The following is a 22,447-nucleotide window of genomic DNA, read 5'->3' on the forward strand; positions in this document are numbered from 1 at the left end:
CATCCTAACAGTAAATTTGGGAAATCTGCCAGCAAAATGATACATTTTGACATCAATGGGCTTTTTTGGGGTTATATTGTACAATGCTACAAGGCATTTTACACTGGAGAATGACAGCTTACCCCATCCATCAGCAGGGCAGCCAGATAGGAAGTCAGTTGGGCTTAAGAAAATGTCCCTTATGAAATTAACGTTATGATGAAATACTTGATATCTTTCAAAATCTGTAGATTTTACATCAAGTGTCAGGTGATGAAGTCAATTTCAGAAGACTCACACCAGACCCATGCCTATAGCACACAACATGTAACATCGTAAGAGGCTTAAATGTGTAGCCTAGCCAAAGCTCGGGTACAAAATCACATACTTACTTAAAGGGAACCAGAGAGGTTCCAAAGAAACCAAAAGAAAAAGCTTTTATACATACCTAGGTCTTCTTCCAGCCCCATAAGCCTGGATCGCTCCCACGCCGCCATCCTCCGCTTCCTGGATCGGCGGTACCGGGTCCCGTCACTTCCAGCAGACGCGGCCAATTGACCGCATCACAGCGGCTCCCTACATACACGTACGCATGCGGCTGCGCAGTAGGCAGCCACATGCGTACTTGTATAGAGGGAGCGCCGTGTGATGCGGACAATTGGCCGCGTCTGCCGGCCGACAGGCCGACTGGTGGCCATGACGGGACACGGTACCGGCGGATCCAGGCAGCAAAGGACGGCGGCGTGGGAGCGATCCGTGCGTATGGGGCTGGAGGAAGCTCCAGGTATGTATAGTATCTTTTTCCTGGGGCCTCTGGTTCCCTTTAAGAAGGGGGAAGCCTCTGGATCATATAGAGAGAGGCTTCTCATGATGTTCTCTGGTAGGAGCAGTTAAAAAAGTCGGAGCCAAAAATAGACGCAATTGTTATTTATCGTAATGTAGATAGTCGTTACGCTATTTAGTGGGCAGCTGCAATTAAACTGTTATTTAATGTATTTGTTAGCCATTACGCTGTTTAGCGGATGGCTGCAAATAAATTGAATATTAGCGTATTATTGTTTGCAGGGATCGGGGAGTGTTAAGGTTAGGCACCACTATGGTGGTCTTTGGGTTAGGCACCATCAGGGTTTTTTAGGGTTAAGCACCAACAGGGGAGGTCTTAAGGTTAGACACCACTAGGGGGTCTCACCAGGGGGGTCTTAAGGTTAGGCACCACCAGGGGGGTCTTAGGGTTAGGCACCACCAGGGGGGTCTTAGGGTTAGGCACCACCAGGGGGGTCTTAGGGTTAGGCACCACCGGGGGGGGGTCTTAGGGTTAGGCACCACCAGGGGGGTCTTAAGGTTAGGCACCACCAGGGGAGGGTTCTGTGTGAGAGTTGGGAGAGGTTAGGTTATTATTGGTAAATTTACAGATGATGTAATACCGCGATTCAATTTTTATTTACCATTTTTGTTATTGCTATTTAACATTGCAGCTAAAATTGTTATTTACCGTTTTCTTTGTAATATTGCTATTTAACTTCGCGCCTAAACTAGCTCACAACTTTTTCAAATGTATGTCCTCTGGTATCCCTTTTCAACTCTCGGATCCTACAAAGATTTCCAACAAGGGCTTGTCAGTAATCTGGATATGGTATCAAAGGTGCCCTAGGACTAATACAGCAACATGAAGTTTGTGTAATATAAGGAAAGAGGTAGCTTACCTCTGTCACAGACTCATGTTAGGTATAACATTTCTTTATTTCTAAAAGGTAGGGTTTTAATTGTAAACAACACAAACAGCTAAAGCATGGCTGTTCTTGTGCCAGAAGAGAAACCCAGCCTCAATGTTAAGGAGGGGCAGTGTTGGAGGACTGGAGGAGAGCACAGGAAGCCTCTGGAGGATCCAAATGCTTACCTCTTCTTAGGCAAGTATTTACTTTTTATATATGTTATAGGCCTCAGGTGCTCTTTAAGTAACCACTGCTTTGTTTTATGAGACTGAGTGACCACTGTCACCATAAAGCAAGTGCTGTTATAAAATATATAAACATGTTTTATCACACATGAATGGTGGTTTATACTGCCCACTGCTATTTTCTCTTGTTGTCTTCTGTGTCTTTGGTGGTTCTGTTGTATAGTTAAGTTGGTTGGGAAGGGTTTTAGTGATAGGTATATACATGTGATATTAAAATATATATACCCTTGCCAACATTGGATGCAATATGTACACTTTCTTCATCTGGTGCATGTTTATATGTGTTTTTAGCAGTGTTTTTTGATACCTTATTGGAATATGTTAAGCATTTTAGTGTTTTACTATATATATATATATATATATATATATATATATATATATATATATATATATATATACTATTTTAATATATATGTACCGTATGTCTCTTTAAGGTTCAGGGACACACCTTTGGGAGTGTCTACCTGTCTATATATTCTGTGCAATACATGTATTTGTAAGCTATGATTAAGGAGCCATCTTTGCTCTTATACGCGTGAGCTCTCATCTGTATGCTGTGATGTTGGATTAATGAATAAAGATTTTCTACTTTTACCATAACCATTGGTGCAGCGGGACTTTCCTTTTGTTTATTACTGAAGTTGGCCAAGATTTTCCTGCTACCTTTGCTGGGTAAGTGTGTGTGCAGCAGCCTTCCTTTACTATTTTTCCAAGTGCTGTTATGTTGCATAGACAATGGCCTCAATTCACTGAGATCATGCTGGAGATAATAAGGCAAGAGATAACTTGCCACTGCACAGTGAGAGAGTTATCTTACTTCTTCTGTAGTTAAGATACTTCCTATGTAGTTAACCTATTGGGGACCGCCGCAGGTTGAATCAACGTCCGGCAGGTGGTGGTACCGTTCTGACCGGACGTTGATTCAATGTCCGCGCTAAAGCACCGCTCCCGACGCGATCGTGCGCACCCGGAGAGAGAGATTAAGCTGTCATATGACAGCTGGCATCTCCCCCTAGTGATCAGCAGCCATCGCATATGGCAGCTGATCACGTGATCACTACGATCGCCGTCGGATCGTAGTGATCACTCTGACAGCGGCGGCTGCAGGGGGGGGAAAAGAAGAGGATCCACTCACCTCCCTGCCGTTCCAGCGACAATCGGCACCCCCCTCTGCTTTAGCTGGCATCTCTGCTCCGTCTGACATCAGCGCCGGGTCCCGGCTTGATGACGTCATCAAGCCGCGACCCGACCTGAGCGTCATTTGGAGCGGAGATGCCGGCCGGAGAAGAGGTGGCTTCTGCGGCTCATCGCTGGAGCCTGGAAGGTAAGTGATGGCTGCCAGCTACAGGGGGGTCACTTGCCACCATGGGGGGACACTGCCCAGCCAGCCACAGAGGGGATCTGGCCGCCTGCCCCCCCCAAACGCGCGCACCCCCCTCCACCGCAAAATGCCCTGGTCCTTAAGGGGGGTTAGGCGGCCGGTCCCGAAGTGGTTAAGTTACCTCCTTTGAAGTTATTTTCACACACAGTTTATTAACAGCCTGTCTTTAACTTTAGAATTCTGGAATTATTTTAAGGATTGAAGAGTTAACTTTAAGATAGAAGAGTTAACTTTAGGTTTGCTTGGGGTAAAATGTGTTCCTGAATACTACATGCCTCATCACCATGGTGACAACTCTAGAAACTTTAATAAACACAGGAGATAAGCTTAGTGAATTGAGGCCAATGTGACCAACATCAGAATTCAATAAAGAATGCCACTAAAAGGTAACAGTAGAAAATATGACTAATTAATCAAAATCAATCTTAACCACTTGCCGACCGCGCACTCATACCGCGCGTCGGCAAAGTGGCAGCTGCAGGACCAGCGACGCAGTACTGCGTCGCCAGCTGCAGGCTGATTAATCAGGAAGCAGCCGCTCGCGCAAATGGCTGCTTCCTGTAAAATCACGGCGGGGGGCTCCGTGAATAGCCTGCGGGCCGCCTATGGCGGCTCGCAGGCTAAATGTAAACACAAGCGGAAATAATCCGCTTTGTTTACATTGTACGGCGCTGCTGTGCAGCAGCGCCGTAAGGCAGATCGGCGATCCCCGGCCAATCAGCGGCCGGGGATCGCCGCCATGTGACAGGGGACATCCTGTCACTGGCTGCACAGGACGGATAGCGTCCTGTGCAGCCCGGAACACCAGGGGGGCCAGGTAGGAGAGGGAGGGGGGGGATTTCGCCGCAGAGGGGGGCTTTGAGGTGCCCCCCCCCGCAACACCGGCAGGCAGGAGCGATCAGACCCCCCCAGCACATCATCCCCATAGTGGGGGAAAAAGGGGGGCGATCTGATCGCTCTGGATGCACCCTGATCTGTGCTGGGGGCTGTAGAGCCCACCCAGCACAGATCACAAATAACAGCGCTGGTCCTTAAGGGGGGGTAAAGGGTGGGTCCTCAAGTGGTTAATGTGACAAGCCTAGATAAACCGCCCACTCACCCAACAAGGAGAACTAGAGTCCTCATAATATAATGAGGCAACCTGTCAAAACAGTATCCTAGCAGTTATCCCCTCATCCTCTATCAGATTATCCCATGCGCCAATAGTAAGAGTCTCCTCCCTGCATAAAAGGATCAAGTATGTGAGCACTGGACAGGTCACACTAAAGGCTTGCAGACACATGCAACTTTCGCCTAAACTTACTAGTCTACTGGACGATAGTTGGGTGCCTAAACATGTAACAAATGACTGGGCGAGTAACTGACTTTCGGAATTGGATAGCATGTAGTACAGCTAAGAGATAGAATATTAGTAGCAAAGAAAATAATCTCATATTGTTTTCCAGTACAGGAAGAGTAAAGAAACTTCAGTTGATATATATGCAAAAGAGCTTCTCTGAGCTATTCGACCCAACATGGGTCGAAGACAGTCCTGTTTTCTGGAGTACCTAAACAGCCAAGAAACAGTAAGAGACAGCTTGAGATAAGGTTTTGCTGCAGGGAAGTTCAAAAGGTAATAAGTTCTGCTCTGTTTTATAGCTTAAAATACAGAGTGTGGTTTGTTAACTGCAAATATGACTGAATGATGCAATGTTATTAAAACAAAAAAGCGCTATATAACTGAAAATAAAAATATGAGACACTTTTCTTTGCTACTAATGTTATATTCATTATCCGTACTACACATACAATTCATTATATCACAAGGGGTTTTTTTGCTTCAGGTTTGCTTTAAATATTGTGGGCTTACAATTACAATTGCAGGTCCAATCTTAGTTGAACACAACTGACAGACTATTTTTGACCTAATTTTGTAATACTAGTTAGTACAGAAGACGCAAATGGTTTCACTAGTTTTTTTTCTATTTCCAAAGTTATATACAAAACAAATCAAACAAATAAAGCTATAAAATAGATGAGCCTCCAGCGTTAATACTTCTACTGACCATTGTGACATTACATCTGGCATACAAGGTCCCAAAACCCTCATATCAAATAACTTTTATTGTGTTCGCTGCTACTCTGCAGTGCAAAACAAGGAGAAATGGAATTTGTCCCCCTTTGTGTTGGAGTCTTATTAAGGCACAATACAAAGCAATTCAAATAATGTTTCCATGGTGGCTCCTTGTCTGGCTCATCTTTTATTTAACAAATTCCTATGTCTTCCCTCCAGTACTATTTGGATATAATTAATTTTAGAATAATACACTAAGCACAAAGTTCTCAGCTTCTGTGAGAGTCAAGGAGCCAAATACATGTCCCTGCTAAACATATATTCTGCAATTAAATTTTTTTATTTAAAACGCATTGCTAGGATTTGTGGTATTATTTATTTAGGTTCTTGCTGAGTACTTGTAATGGTTGTAATTTACATTTTGTTTTTAGGCTAGGTAGATAGCTTTTCAAAGTGCATCAGCTACTCTACTATATACTGGGAGTTGTGGCTGGCACTATATTGTCTTCAATTCACAAAGCATGCAGTAATGTAGAAAAAAGCTGATTTTATCGAACATCTTAGCAAATGTCAATTAGTGAAGGCTGTTACCGCATGACAAGCTGAAATTACCGACCAATGAGGTAAATTACTGACTTTTGCGGTAAGTACCTCAACACGTCAGTAAATGTCATTTCAAAAATATTAGAGCATGTGGTAAAGCCAAGTGAGATGTTCGGTATTGAAGACCAGCTTTGATATGTTGGGAATTAGCTATTAGCATGCAATAACATTGATATACTAAAGCAGAGAGACAATAGGAGGAGTCCTCCTATCCTGCTGATCCCTCCATTGGCGCCGATATGCTTGCAGGCGGGAAAAGTCTTTCCCACAGGCAGCAGAGAAGAGAGCCAGCACAGAAAGAGGTTTCCCCTGCAGCCCTTCAGAAATCAACCCCCTAAAATTGGCCACCCATAGAATACAATGGACATATAACTATGGTAGGGATCCCCATGTCTGTGTGGGTTTCCTCTGGGCACCTCAGTGTCCTCCCACATCCCAAAAACATACAGATAAGTTAATTTTCCTATACCACAATGGTTATATGACTAGCAGGGACTAGATTGTGAACTGCTCTGCAGGACTGTTAGTGACATGACTATGCACTCTGTAAAGCACTGTGGAACATGTCGGCGGTATATAAATAATAATAATAAGTACTGTAGAATATAATGAAGATAACTGGACAGTACACAACATGTAAACAAGTAATGTTCAGGTTATCAAAAATATAGATACAGAAAATATAGCTTTAACAGCCATCTCTATCCATATCCAGTGTTGGACTGGGAGGTGGAAACGCTGAGGAAATCCAACTGCTGGCCAAGCAGCAGTAATCATGTGTTGCTGCTCACAGTGAAGACTTGCTACAGGTTTCTATTGGGAGTGATAACGCATGGTTTCTGCTGCTTGGCCAGCAGGTGGATTTTCTCAGCTTTACCCCAACCCAGTCCTACATTATCCATATCGCATACATCTGAATGAGGAAATTAGTTATTAATTTGTTTTTATATTCAAGCATGCCTTCACTGGATAGCCTATATTTGTACTTGTCACATTTCTTCTTCATAGTTGAAAGATTGACAATGTAAAGCACAGCAACCTTTGTCAAGGTGATGAACTTCTTTGTTTACTGTAAAAACGTAACAGATGGAAAAATTATGATTTTAGAGAAGGAAGTCTATAAGATTTCATTGTTAACTTGACTAGGGATATCATCGGTCTTAACAAACCACAAGAAGCTTTAGCTCTCTATTTTAAGTACAATATCTGCTACCCACCATACTTCTATGTGGCTGTTAGTAGAACTTGATGAAGAATTGGTTAAACAAAGACGTGGCTAGACTATGGATGTGGAATCCCCGAGAAATAACTCAATACTAGCTCAAAGGAGATTTTGTAAGCAATTGTTTTTCATGAAGGTCTTAATTTAATTTCACGTAATTTGTTTGGGCATTCTGAAAGGCAAATCAATTACAATTGGTTTGTCCTTTGGTGGATGTGCCAGCCATGACCACATCTGTGCATCCTAACAGCATGCAGCACAATAGAGGAACAGAAGGAGAAGGTTCTGTGAGACAAAAGCGTTCAAACCAGGAAAGTTAGATTCAATTCTCTTGTTGTCAACTCCTAGCCTCTTTTATATCTGTCTATTGCTCATTGTGTGTTATTATCTTCAGCATACAGAATACATACTGTGCATAATATTTTAATATACTGTATGTAGCATGCCTCTGTGGTGCAGCCACAACAAATAAAAATGGTCAATACAGCTGCCACAATATCTAGACTTATGGTACGTCTTCTCAAGTGACAATACAATACAAGCATTCAGAAAGTACAGAAAGAATCCAAATACTTCACATTTTACCAAATACTTGTTGCTAAGCACTGACCCCCCCCCCCCCCCCTCCCAAAAAAAAAAAAAAACACACACACTGTGTTGTAGCATGCTGATGTGATGACCTCCATACTAGTGTATCACAATTGTTATGACCTTGTAGAGTCTCATCAAGGTGTTCAGTTTCCCTGTACTTCTCATAGGTTAACCTAGCTTCTAAGTTTACCCAATATTTCCACTGCCCTAAAAATGTGTCCCACCTTTTTACTGTGCTTTTAAATTGTGTCACAGCTTTTCAATCCAGCAACCCCATCAAGGTAGCATCATAATTCTATCTTCTGCCACCCCAACCCTCCCACTCCTACCTCCCACACGTGTGTGAAATATTTGTAGAATTTCTACAGTGTATTCCATGATTCCATTGCCCCCAAAGAGTGCCATAACTTTTAATTCCACCTTTCATTCCACCTAGAATGTCCCCCAAATCCACTGACTTTGCCTCTGTAAGGCCCTTTTCAGAGTTCCCACAGTTTGACACAGTTTTACAGTGTGTGAGGAAACGCGGAAAAGCCGCCGCTAATACTCAGAGTAAGGCGGCTGATTCCGAATTCAACATGGCAGCTGGCGCGCAGTCGGAGCGCTGGAAAAACCGCCGCATGCTCAAGCAACAGGGCGGTGGATTCCGCGTTCAATGCAGCAAGTTGCACGCATAGGCCTGCTCCTCTCGGTAGTGCGGAATGCGGAGAAAACGCCACACACATGGACAGCGGTGCGGCGGATTCCGCATCCAACACAGCAGAAACATTACAACACATGACTGGTGTGGCTGGGACTGATAGCCCACACTGGTTTAGGAGGACGCGCGCACGCGCAGAGAGTAAGGTTCTTTATGGCAGTCAGCTGACCAAGCCGAAGGGGGTCAGCTGACCAAGCCAGTCAGCTGACAATTTCAGCTACTTTCATTGGTCCAGCACTTAGGGAAGGCGCTGGAGAGCGCTGGTATATATACTGGGTGCTGGTCATTCATCTGGTGTCTGGCGTTGCGATCACTACTTGGTAGCACTCAGACCTTGTCAGTATCTGTGTTTATTAGACAGTTTCGTAGGTGTTGATGATCACGGAGCTCACACCTTAGCCTAGGAATTCTGTTATTATCTGTATTATTATCTAGACCAGTTTCCAAGGTGTTGATGGCCAAGGAACTCACACCTTAGTCTAGGAATTCAGTACCATCTGTATTATTGTTATTATCTAGTCTAGTTCCTGGAGTGTGAGAATCTTGGCGCTCACACTCAAGCTTAGGCATTGTTGATTATCTGTTATGACCTTCTGCCTTCCTGACAATTCTTCTGATATCTGATTCTGTACCTTTGTCCTTCTGATACCTTGTTGCCAAACTCTGCTAGTTCCTGGATTCTGCATCTGTCTCCTGTCTCTGTACTTTATCTGTCCGTGTGTTTACAACCTGGCCTGTCCGACCTCGAGAACTATCTCTCCTGTTAAGAGATAGTTCACAGATCTGTTAGTGACACTGCCCATTGGTGTCACTCATGTTCTGTTCTTCCCACTGTCTCAGTCTGGCTCCGCCCCTTGGGGAGCATCAGACCTGTGGAAGGAATCTGATCTATAGCAGTAGCTCTTACTGTCTAGCACCTATCTTACGGGTGCGTTCCTCAAAGTATTAGGCAGGGAACACACTTGACTATTTTAGTACGCGTTTTCTGCACAGAAAAACTGAGAACTCATGTTAATCAATGGGCTAGTGCACACTTAATGTGTTTCTCACGCGCAGAAAAAAAAATGACATTCTGCATCCTGATTCTGCACATTTTGTCAGTTTTCTGTATCAATTACATTAGCTGCTGTGAAAAAACGTGCACGTTTTCCTGCATAGAAACACACTTGGTGTGCAGAAAAAGTATGCAGAAAAACGCGCGCAGAAAACTGAAAGACAAGTGTGTTCCCTGCCTTACTGTTGCACCAAACACTCTCATCTCTCAGGTGTCCAGAGGTTAGAAGATATATCTGATTATCGGTGATACTGCAGATCATCAATAATCGGGTATATTCTGCATTCTCGGTGATACTGCAGATCACCGGTAATCAGACCCTCTCTGTGTTACACCGATCGTTACACAGTGACTCTAAAATCTCAGCGTGTCCAATTTTTCCAGTTCCTTCATAGCTTACAACATTTTTCATTGCCTCTAGAATGTGTTCTAGCTTCCCAGTGTAACCCTTCCAAACCCCCACCTGGGACTACTATAGTACTGTACCATCTTTCCAGGCATACATTTAGAAGCACTGCATGTTAAAATGGGTGCAAGAGATACCTAATTGTAGAGTATCAGGTAGGTAACTGATATTTACTATCTACTGTTACCCTTAGTAAAATTTCAGTAATGTTACCGATTTTCTACTATTGCTTACGCTAACCTAACTCTCACATTACCACATCCCCAAAAGTGTCTAACACTACCCTACCACCTATGCCTAACACTATCCCCTGCCCCCCTCACCTAACACTAACCTATCCTCCTAGCTGCAATGCTATCCTAATTACTTGCAGTAAACTCTATCCCCTGTGCAAGCTACCACCGATAACTAGAATTTGGTTACATACTATCCGGACTCTGGGGCAAATCTCTGCAGTACCCAGAATTCAGCTATACTTTAGCTGAACTTTAACTCCTGGTGCCCAAATTATCTTGTAGACACCACCGTAGTCATAATATCAACAGCAGCTTATGGTGACACCCCTTATAACTAGTGCCCCTAATATGTATCCCAGAATAGCAAGTGTCCTATTACACTTCTCTTATAGTGCCCTTTATAAGATTATTGTGATTCCAAGATATTAAGTGTCAAAATTATGTCACATTACATGTACCAGAGATGGACAAGAGAGGAAGTTATTGGCAAAGAAAGCCAGAACATGTAGCTATGGGTGTTCCATGCAAATGAAGGAAGGAAGTGAAAACAGCATCTCTTGGGGAGGGGGGGGGGGGCTGGTGGGCATGCAAGGGGAGTGGTAGGGTACAGATCCCAGCCCTATGACTGCAACAACATCAGAATAATCATAGTACAGCCACCAAAGCGATCACGTGCGCAGAAGCGTATTGCTAAGAATACGCTTTCGCGCATGTGTGACATGTAAAACTCGTGGCAGTTTTTTACATACACACACACGTATCGCCATAGGCTTACATGACTTCCGGTCTGCCACACATCACCACAGGATCGCACGGTAAAGTAGATTTGTCCTAGCGTCGGGGATGCGGTGAAAACATCACTCTCATTGCATTGCGCCGTAACACATCGGTATGAAAGGCCCCATAGACTTTCATTGCACTGCGCACCGCACTGGCCCAGTGTGAAAGGCCCCTGAGCCTCTACATATGCGTACATTTAATAATGGTGCCCTTTGAGAAGGATGCAGAAAATAGTCGATAGTAGGATATCGGTTGAATTACTGATATTCTGCTACTTCATATATATAGTAAGATACTGGTAATATTAACTGATATTTTACAATGACCTAGCCTATTCTCACATAGAATCCTCCCTCTACCAATGCCTAACCCTAAGACCCCCCTGGTGGTGCCTAACCCCTCCCCCCATGCTTAACACTAAGGACCACTCTATGCCTAACACTAAAGACTCCCCTCTGCCGATACCTGCCGGCATCATGTTAAAAAGGGCGCCTGATAAATTAGCAGATGCCAGGGCACCTTTTCACAGGAAGCATCTTGCTCCCTTTTCAGATGTTCCGTTGTATAGTCTAAAAGAAAAAAACTACTAATGTTGACACCATGGCACACCTATTTTAAAAATATCATTTAGGTGCTGAACACCATATTTCCAAACACCACGTTTGGAATGATGTTTGACTCGACCACCACTGTTTGAATGCCTGGAACACCCCACTGTTTTGCAGGAGGATCGGCTGTAGCACAAGTGCTCATACAAATTAATGGCTTTGTTGTTTAGGAAATGTAATTCAAACACTTACCAGGGAAGATGATGAACAAATACATGATTTGAAAAGTGATGTTTTCCCACTGACAGCATTTTGTTATTATCTGCAAGAACAACAGAGCCAATACTGGAGAGCAATCAAATGAAAAGGAGACGAGATAAGAGAAAAATGGTAACAATATGTGTTTACAAATAATATCTAATCAAATGCTGGAAACCAATCAAATCTGCCACAGCAAACTACATTTGACTGCATCTGCAATTGTCTGCCTGAAAAAAACTGTATCCTTTACTTAGAGGATACAACAAGCAACATGGAGATTTCATACTTCTTAATTTATAGCGCTAAGGATATGTCAACAATGCGAGCATTAGCAACATGTATTCAACTGCACCACTTAATTCCCTCTCTGTATTGACAGTGACCACTTAACCCCAACCTTGCCTGCACAGCTATCAAGCACTTAAAGCAAACATACACTTAATGTTTACTTCAAAAAAAATCCTATCATAGTATTTTTTTCATTAATATGTCTTTTGTATGGTTGTTTTTATTTAGTTTTACTTTTTTTTAAACTGAAATAGCTGTTCACAAAGGTAACTTACAAGCCAATGATCCAATACCTATCAGCTGTGGCCCCTATGTATACAGAATGTATTTATTTAGTTATGTATTTATTGTATTTATAAAGCGCCAACATATTACGCAGCACTGAACATTAATTTAGGTTACAGACAATATTTAGGGGTGACATACAGCAATATGACAATACAGGAATAATAGAAAACCAGATCACACGGCACAGTATGAGTGCCAGGTAATGCTTAGTCATTGGATTGAGCATGTAGATTAGGCAAGTTAGGTTCACTCAGATGCATAGCATGGGTTCACAGTAATGGAGGTGCATGATCAGGTAGGACACAAAAGGAGGAGGACCCTGCCCAAAGGCTTACAATCTAGAGGGAGAGGTAAGGACACGAACGGTAGGGGACCAGAGTTCAGCTGTAGGTTTAGAGCACTTGTGAGGGGTAGTAGGCCAGAGTGAAAAGGTGAGTTTTGAGGGCTTTCTTGAAGATGTTGAAGGAGGGGGCTGCCCTCATGAGTTATTCGTACAGTATGTGGATGGGCGGAGCCAGCAATGCTATTCTATATGCGAGCCTCCGATATTTAAAGGTGCAGTGGGCCACATCTATAAGTTATACATTTCGTGTTTGGGGGCCAGTGAAAATGCCTCCGGGGCCGCATTCGGCCCACAGGCCATAATTTGAAGACCACTGCTTTAGATCTACAAATAGCATTCAGAACTTTAACAATCCAAAACTCCATAAAAAGTGGTCAACGTTTCACATACCTCGTTCACTGGTTTGGCACAAATTGCCACTTTAAGTATTTAAGAGTTAAACATTATGAGGCTACATGGAAAGCTAGTACTACTAATGCATTTTTTGGTAAGAAGTAAGTGGTTAGTATCTATTACTCCTTTTAAAGGTGGTGATGCTTTGGTAGATTTTTTGTATCAATATCCAGGACGATTAGATCATTTGATCCCCCCCCCAAAAAAAATCAATATTACTACTGGGAATATTCTTTATTGTGAGCTGTTCTCTTTGCTTGACTTTAGCTTTTGATTATGCAACTGCTGATAAATGAAAATCAAAGAAAATCTGTGAGTAGAATGCCTATCTCCTATATCATACACAAGAGGAAGGTGATGGGGCCATTACTATGATAATGTGGAATATGTGGAATGGAGCAGAGTTGTGCTTGGGGATGCATAGTAGTGATGAGCGAACATGCCAATATTCTTTTCACATTAGTTGTCGTAAAAACAATGTTAACTTCAATTTTCAAGCAAAAATGCCATTGAAATTGGTACATTTTGTTATTTTTTTTGCGGGTTTTTTTGCACTTTTTGCTGCAAAAATAATGATTATTTTTTTTTGCGGTTTAGGTAATTTTATAGCAGTAAAATATAGTTTTCCTCGTTTTTGCAATTTTCACAAATTATCACAGTATAATATCAATATACAAGCTATTTTAGCAAAAAATAGCATTTTCGATGCAAAAATCACTTTGGCGAAAATTTGCAAGCAACACGGATGCATAGCAAGTTTTTATCTTCTAGTTCACAGTTTATGGCAAATCAATGGATTTTTTTCATTGTTGAAATTGTAGAAACTCTAAAGAACATATCAGGTACAGTAAATGTAAAAGTTTTTTGCAAACATTGCTATAGAAACCATGTATATTTGCTTCTTACTTTTATTACAGTTCTTTGACTGTAGTAAATAACCGTTCTTGCAGCACAGGAGCTGCCATCTAACGTTTGATTACACAATGTTACATCAGTCCTTTGACTGATTCTTTCGTATGGGAGGGTTATTAGAGAAGGTAGCGAAAATGCTAAAGAATCCTTCCACGTAAAATTAAGGTAATAAACAAAAGAGTGGGAAACGCAACCCAGAAGAGTTCTGCCAGAATTCTAACACACGGGGAGCGCTGCCTTTCCCTGGGAGCGCTGCTTGTAATCTATGCCTGATGGATTACATTATTTGCTAGCTGTCTTGCAAAAATGCAATTGCCTCATGGATGATGCACAATCTTTGCTGTTTTCTTGTTTTGCAATAATTTAATATAATGAATGGGCTGCATAGCACTCCTAATGCTCAATGCAGCTTTTCACTAACTTGCATAATGTGTAAGCTTCCTAATTGCAAGTACCACCCATGCCTGCATGTACTTTACTATCCTTCATTATTGTTATAATTTACTTATGAAGCACCAACATGTTACAGATTACGTAGTGCTGTACAATACATTGCTAAAAGATGTTCATAGAAAACAGAACATGGGTGAAGAGGAAGGAACAAGCCTCTTATGCTTTAAATAACCCAGATAAAGTCTACAAAAAGTTTGTTCCATATTTTATTATTTGCTGCAAACTGAAGCATATATTTGCGTTCCAAACCACGTATTGCCAAAATCAAACGCCAACACTATTTCTGGGTTATGTGCATCTGGCTGAATGCTTCCTTGTGTGTCTGTGAGTATAAACTGAGAAGATACACAAGACCTTAATTAATCCCCCGGGAAGACCCATAGTTGCGGGTGTGGATTCTATTTTTGTTCCGTTGGCCAAATTCATTGATAGTATCTTACAGCCTATTGTCAAGGCGGTCCCCTCATACGTGAGGGACACTAAGATGTTCCTGGAAAAATTACATACTCTGACTGTCCCTCCTGAGTCAATCCTGCTTGTCACACTGGATGTTGAGAGTCTCTACACCTCCATCCCACATGATGGAGGTGTAGAGACCATAGAATGGTATCTCATGATATGCACTGATCTTTCTATGACGCAGCGGAAATTTGTCATCATGCTTTTGGAAATTGTCTTGCATTGTAATTATTTCTCATATGGTGATGCTTTTTATCTACAGAAACGTGGGACCGCGATGGGTTCAAACGTGGCCCCCTCGTATGCAAATTTATTCATGGGTTTGTTTGAAGAGGCATTTATCTACACCAACGTATTATTTCGCAGACATGCGGCCTGTTGGTGGCGATATATTGATGATGTCTTTTGCGTATGGAGGGGGTCACGTGATACCTTGGAGGAGTTTGTGACCCAATTGCATTCCGCGTATCCTTACATTCGATTCACAACTCATAGTGACGATACGCAGATTCCATTTTTGGATACTCAGGTCAAATTTATTGATGGGATATTCCAGACTGACCTATATGTGAAGTCCACCGACAGAAATTCTGTCTTACATTTTGAAAGCTTCCACCCTCGTTCTACTAGAGAGAGCATTCCACAGAGTCAATTGTCGCGGGTGGATATGATTGTTAGTAATGGGGATGATAGACTCATGAGAAGAAGGGCCATGGAGAATAGGTTTAAGGTTAGAGGTTATCCTGAGCATTGTTTTCGGGCAAGGGAGAGAAAAAATAGGAGGAGATGGGGGCAACGCATGCCCTTTGTCTCCACCTACAATGTCTGTAGTGATGCCATTACGGGTATCATTAGGAGACATTGGAGACTCTTGAGTGATGGTTTACCACAGGTCCCCGAATTCAGATATCCTCCCATCATGTCTTTTAAGAGAGCCCCCACTATACGGGACAAGTTGCAGCGTGGCACGTCTGGGGGGGGGTAATGTTACCCGGTGTGGGATGTATCCCTGCCTTTCGTGCCACATGTGCAATAGTGTTATTAAGGGTAGTAGATTTTACCATCCCACTTTGGGCACCCCTTTTAACATTAGAGGTTTTTTCACGTGTGACTCGACATTTGTAATATACATGTTAAAATGTCCCTGTGGACTTGCCTATGTGGGCATGACCACGCAACGTTTGAAAGATAGGATCAGTTCCCATAAATCTACCATTAGAGGGAGTAGTAATACTCAAACTGTAGCTGAACACTTTCATGTACAGGGGCATAATGTATCCCAGCTTCGGGTGACTGTTATTGACGGGGTGCCCCCTGATTGGAGGGGTGACCGTGAGAGGGAACTTAGGAAGAGGGAGGCATTCTGGATCCGTAGATTGGGGACAATGGGGAATGGTGGATTAAACAGAGAATATGATCTGAACTTCTGTATCTAGTGTATGTTGCTGTTATGTCTTCTGCATTTTGGATATTTTTGTGTTTTTATACACTAATATTATCTCTTTTTTCTTGCTTTTAGATCACTGGGAGCTGCGCTGCGTTGCGTCTGATGGAGGTAACACGTTTTTTTCCACATTTTGTTGTGCATTAAGTACTAGTGCACCCAATGATCATTCATTTTTGTCCCTTCTGATTTCTAGCTTGGTGCATTGTTTGCATCTGTATCGGAAGGGATGTGATACAATTTTTGTATTGGAGGGTGTGATTTTGGGATCTCATTTTTAGTTTTTCAGTACTTGCTTTTGTTACCATGGTGACCATTGGGCAGGCGATCTGACACGCCTCCTGTGGCCGCCTCGATGATGCCCATTGTGTTTGATGTGGTTGCTAAGCGACCTGCCCCGCTGTGACGCTTTATGCGCGTCCGAGGCGTCTATGTGGCCGCGTTATGGTGACGTTAGTAGCCGCCCACGTAGTTTTGCGGCTAGTTCCGCCATGACGTGGGGGCGCATGTCCCATGCGTCTGTGTGGTCGCATTACTATGACGTAGGCGGTGACATTGGCAGATGACGGCGGCCATTGAGTGAGATACGGAGTCCTGGACCTTGGCCATCATAGGTGATTATGCACAACCTGGTATTAGAGTGTGGAGTTTTCCATCAGGTCCGCTGCGCAGCCCCGCCCATGGAGTACTGGGATTGGCCCGTTCTCCGTGGGGACTGTATTTAAAGGTGCACAATGTGTTTGTTCGTTTTCTGGCTTGTATGCAATTTGAGAAAGGGTTCAAGACCCGAAACAGCGTCTGTTATTGCTGCCATGTTTAATTAAAAGAGCTATTTACACTTTTGGCGGTGCCGACCTACTTCTGTGAGTATAAACTGAGAAGAGACATTATACTTTGGTCGGCCGAACCAGCCAATTTTGATTTTTTTTTTAGCAGTTTATGGAAAAACAATGTTTTTCCATTAACTTCCATTGAGTCATTTATGGAAATACAATATTTTTCCATAAACGTTTGCCATATGATTAAGAGAATGATGGGTAATTTAGCCACAGCTGTGTCAGCAGTCACTGCATTGTGCTGGTGGCCACTTGCACACAAGTGGTCTGCTGTTTTTGTCAGGTGAGTCTCTCCTCTCAGCCACCTCTTCATACCCTACAGCTTTAGGAATATGTTGATGCAGGGATTTCGACCCAGTATTAGGCTATGGATTCTCATGGGCAATAGACCAGTGTAGACAGGTACTGACTGCACTGTGCGTTTCCAGTGTTTCTCTGGCTCAGACACAAAAGACAGAGAATCTTCTACAGTGAAGGAAGAACCACTCATTGCATTAACAGAGATGTACAGTGATGTGGGTGAGGTATATTTGCATTCTTCAGATAATACTTTATTACATAGAGAAAGTATAGTAGGCTAGGTTCCCACTGAAGCAGATGAAAAACGGCACGGTAAACTGCTGTACTCTGAGGCCACCATTTTGCATCTGCTCTGTCATCCTTTCTACCTGCCACTGTCTTCCGGCATGCAAATACTCACACATTCCCTGGTTCCACTGCTGGTTGCTCCTCCACTTGCCTTCAAAGTCTCCCTAGCAACATGCAGAATTTTCATTTGTCAACCACGAACTAATGAGAATCCTCCCTGTTGTTGAGGATTCCCGTTGGTCTTCTGCAATTCAATGAGGATCCCCATGCCTTTTCTGGCACTGATCTATTAACTGTCTGGGACTGAGCAGAGGAGTCAGCAGATGCAGAAGCTGGGGGGCAGGTGAGTATTTGCGTGGCAGTGATTGGACATGGAGATGGAAGCAGATGCAGAGAAAAGCCTAGTGAAAACAGACACTGTCCATTCTCAGTGGTTTCTATTTCATCCGTGCACCCAGCCTTTCGTGTTCTGTTCTGGGAAAATGCGGCAGGTTCAGACTTTGTGTTGAAGCAAACTAATCTTTTTTTTTTTTTTTTTTTTTTTTACAAGTGGAAATGGATCCTATTTTTAACAATAGGATCCGCTTTCTACGTTTACTGTATGTGCATGTTTTCTGCACAAGTGGGAACCGAGCCTTAGTGCCATTGGGTGTAATTTTATTATAGACTTTTCTAAATGGTATAATTATGCAGGAGGTGATTTACTGTTTGAAATTTTAGGGCTGGATTCACTTGTTTGGGTATTCTAAGGCTCCTTTTACACTTAGGGCCCGTTTCCACTAGCGCGAATTCGCATGCAGACAACGCATGCGGATTCGCATAGGCAATACAAGTGGATGGGACTGTTTCCACTTGTCAGTTTTCATTTGCGTTTTTATGTGCAGGATTTTTCTGCACGGTAGACCCTGCAGAATTCGCCTGCGTGTGGAATGCAGGCGAATCGCAGGCAATGTAGTTAATAGGGAAATCGCATGCGTTTTTTGCACGCATTTTTTGCCGCGATTTCACGTGCGATTTCGCATTGAAAGTAATGTAAATTGACACAGGCAGTGACATGGTTAAAATCGCATATACCCTGCCTATGCGAAATCGCATGCGAAATCGCGGCAAAAAACGCATGCGGAATCGCATCCGCATGCGATTTTCTCAGCGGTGATATGCGGCGATTCTGCACCGCACTAGTGGAAACGGGCCCTAAATCTGCTGGGTTTGGCATGCATTTGTGTTAGTACGCGTTGGTACGCGTTAGCGCGCATTTTTTTTCCAAATTCAATAGAAAACCTATTTGTTACAATCCCAACAGCTGGCATCTGCAAAAAAGAGTACTGTACCCTTTTTTTGCAGATGCCAGCATGTGGGGATTGTAACAAATAGGTTTTCTATTACATTTGGTAAAAAAAGCGCACTAACGCAAACGCATGGTACGCATTAGTGTGCGTTAGTATGCATTAGTGTGCGTTAGTATGCTTTAGTACACATTTTTCCATAAAAATTAAAAAAGTTAAAAGTTAAAGCGCGTTAAGTGTGGCATGTACCATAGGAAAACATGGTCATTACTTTGAATTACTTTTCTTTCAGTTATAACTGAGAGCAACTGATTAAGTGTAAAAGGGCCCTTAGTAATAGATATTTGCCTTAAAGGGGTTCTGTGGGGGGAACCTGAGGATAAAAACTGTCACTTACCTGGGGCTTCTATCTGCCCCCTGTAGCAGTAATGTCCCACGCCATCCTCCTCTGATCCGCCGTTCCCCACTGCCGGCACCGAGAATTATTCATCTGACATAGCCGAATAATGTGCGGTGCCGCTCGTGTGATCGGAAGGTTACTGCGCAGGCATAGTATGTAGTTTTCTTGTACTGCGCCTGCGCAGTAAGCTTCTGAAGATGCGGGCGGGAGCGAGCAGGCTGGGGCCATGTCCGCGCAGTTGGATGGCGTGACGCGCTAGACCGGGGCCGGCGGCGGGGGACATTACTGCTACAGGGGGCTGCAGGGGCAAACCCAGGATTTCCAAGCGGGGGATTCCTGAAAGGTCTCCCTCAGCCACGCACATTACAGTATAATGATATGGTAACACATCACGCTGGGTACACATGCAATTTCCTGTCTGACTGACAGGATCTGACGATTATTTCCTAAATGTCCAATCTGTTCCCGATCAACAACAGGATAGATTAGGAGCAGTTTGGATACAGATAATAATGATGACAGCCGGCATGGTTAGTGAAGGGGAAAGTACACAGCAGGGCACAGGCTGTGCTCATACCTGGCTCAGTGCTCTGTTTAGTTCCTGTACATATGCTGCTGCTGCTGCTGCTGCTGCTGCTGCTGCTGCTGCTGCTACATCCAAAGTCAACTGTAGCCGGGAAAGAAAGGGGGTGGCACATAGTGCAGGAAGCAGCATGGTGCTCTAGGCTGCAGGATACCTGCAGATATTCTGTTGTCTCATCTTGTGCCTGTCCCCAGACACTGCACCGGTCCTGGTCTGAGGGGGGATTCCAGGTAGCTGTAATCCCCCCCTGAGTTTGCCTATGGGCTGATAGAAGCCCCAGGTAAGTGGCCATTTTTATCCTCAGGTTCCCCCCACAGAACCCCTTTAAACTAAATCATACAGGTTGAACATTTTTAGTTGTTTTTACACCTGAAAATGTGCATCAAGTCTGTTCACCACTGAATAATGGATTTTCTTCATTCACCACCATATTGCCTTATAATGTTTGTCTGCAGAATCTGTGCCAATAAGCTTTGTTTCATCAGATTGCAATGTCTGCAGCTTAGTCTGCAGCTGGAATTTCAGCTGAAGGAACTTACACACCTGCCATCTGCAAAGGAAATTGTCTTATCTATAGGAAGGAAGCCCAAGACTTACATCAACTAAGTTTAACTTTTCAAAGATAGGTGATATTGTAAAGGTGCCCATTGAGAAACAACTGTCATCCAAGCAGTCAATTTTGATAGTTATGTCTTCTAGTACTACAGTTTCCAACACTCTTGATTGTTCTCTTAGGAAACATTAGATGCCTTCATTGATTCTGTAGACAAGACTTCAGTTTCTCTCAGGCTGGTTTCACAGTAGGACGTTAAAGTCCCACGTTACAGCAGCCAGTAACGCAGCCTAACTCACAGCACTGTAAAATCAATGTGCTGTTCACAGTGGACACGTTGCGTTACATAGTAACGCAGCACGTTTAAACAAAGTGCTGCATGCTGTACGTTATACTGGGCTAAGCCACGTTAGACTGCTTGCACATGCTCAGTAATGTTGGAGGAGGAGGTCTCCCCTCCTCCTCCGTGGCCAGCCACATGGCTAATTAATATTCACTGAACTGTGGTGACTCATGGTGGAACTGTAGTGTTGTCCGGATCATGAACGAATCGTTCATTTGATCCGGATCTTTTTTGTGAGTCGAATCATCCAGATCATCACAATGAAAGATTCGGTTCACAGTGGATGTCTGTCTGGAAGAAACAGGAACATACAGAATGTACAGTGCAGGGAAAGTCCTGTCCTGCTAGTCATTTCACCCAGTCTGCTTCCCTAGTAAAATGATTCAAATGATTCAGTTCAAAGATCCAGAATTTTTTCAATGATCCAATTCAAATGATCCGAATCCTTAAAAAGATCCGGACTTCCTATCACTAACCTGGAGCGGCTGCTTTGAAAGCTGCATAACGCAGCTCAATCTGATGTCCAACTTCAACACCACCATGCGTTGTGTTAGGGGCATGTTATGTGACCATAACGTCCCCTAAAACGCAACGTCTTGGTGGGAAAGTAGCCTCAATGCTGTGCCAAGTGACTTCTAGACAGAGGGAATGATCCAATTTGAAGATATTTTTCTAAGACTAAGAAATGGGAAGGATAAAAAAATGAAACTAGTGTACCTACTTATTCAGTCACTGATATAGTATATCAGTGGAAGATGCTGGCACTATATAAATCCAAAATAATAATGACAACAATAACAATATCAGTGCAGGATGGCCTCCTCCGATAATGGCTTCTCCTTAGAGATGGTCAACGAGATGTAGATAATTTCAGCTTGAATGCAATCACCAGGAACAAAATCTGATAGCCCTTTTAGAAAACTGCGTAGGGGCAATTTGTTATCAGGTCACCAGTTCATTATTTACAGGCAAGTGGCATAACTAGAGGGAAGCAGCCATTGCAATCGCAGGTCGGGGCAGATCTGTGGGGGCCGGGACCTAACTACCAACCTTTCGTTACTTCGATACAGGGGCTATAGTTCAGATCAGGTGTTTTTGTGGCTACACTTGTTATGGGTGTGAAGATCATGATGGTTGTACTGGTTTTTATGACCCTTGTGAGATGGACCCCAAGGCCGTGAAGGGCACCAAGGGGAGGGGAGGGAACATTGGGAGGCATTAAAGTTTTGCTGAGGGGTCCCATGAATTGTAGTTACACCCCTGTTTACAGGGCCCTGTTTATTCAGTTATGAAGAAACAGAATGTCAAATCAAGTTTTGTTTGTGTCCATCATCTTCTGTCCCCAGGACAGAAAAAAAAATGGTACTGACTCCTACAACCAATGGACTTGAATGTCCTCAGTAGAGATCCCTATCAAGTTTGTGCTCAGGTTCCCAGTGTCTTGAACTAGAAGCACAGGAGGACCAGCATTTTGAAGGCTATAAAAGCGCTATGATGATTCTTGCAT

The 22,447-nt window shown here is 43.3% G+C and overlaps 1 protein-coding gene across 3 annotated transcripts in view; it reads right to left on the bottom strand.

The window, feature by feature from the left end:
- WSCD1 (WSC domain containing 1) overlaps positions 1 to 22,447 on the bottom strand; it is a 220,917-nt gene that overhangs the window by 193,793 nt on the left and 4,677 nt on the right. Inside the window, exon 2 of one of the 3 annotated variants that reach the window (XM_068270211.1) lies at positions 11,763 to 11,832. The exons of the other annotated variants lie outside the window; for them this stretch is intronic. The gene's annotated coding sequence lies outside the window, so the exon portion shown is untranslated. The remainder of the gene's footprint in view (positions 1 to 11,762; positions 11,833 to 22,447) is intronic. 3 annotated transcript variants of the gene reach the window in all.

The sequence above is a fragment of the Hyperolius riggenbachi genome, chromosome 2 (genome assembly GCF_040937935.1).
Source record: "Hyperolius riggenbachi isolate aHypRig1 chromosome 2, aHypRig1.pri, whole genome shotgun sequence".
Classification (NCBI taxonomy): Eukaryota; Metazoa; Chordata; class Amphibia; order Anura; family Hyperoliidae; genus Hyperolius; species Hyperolius riggenbachi.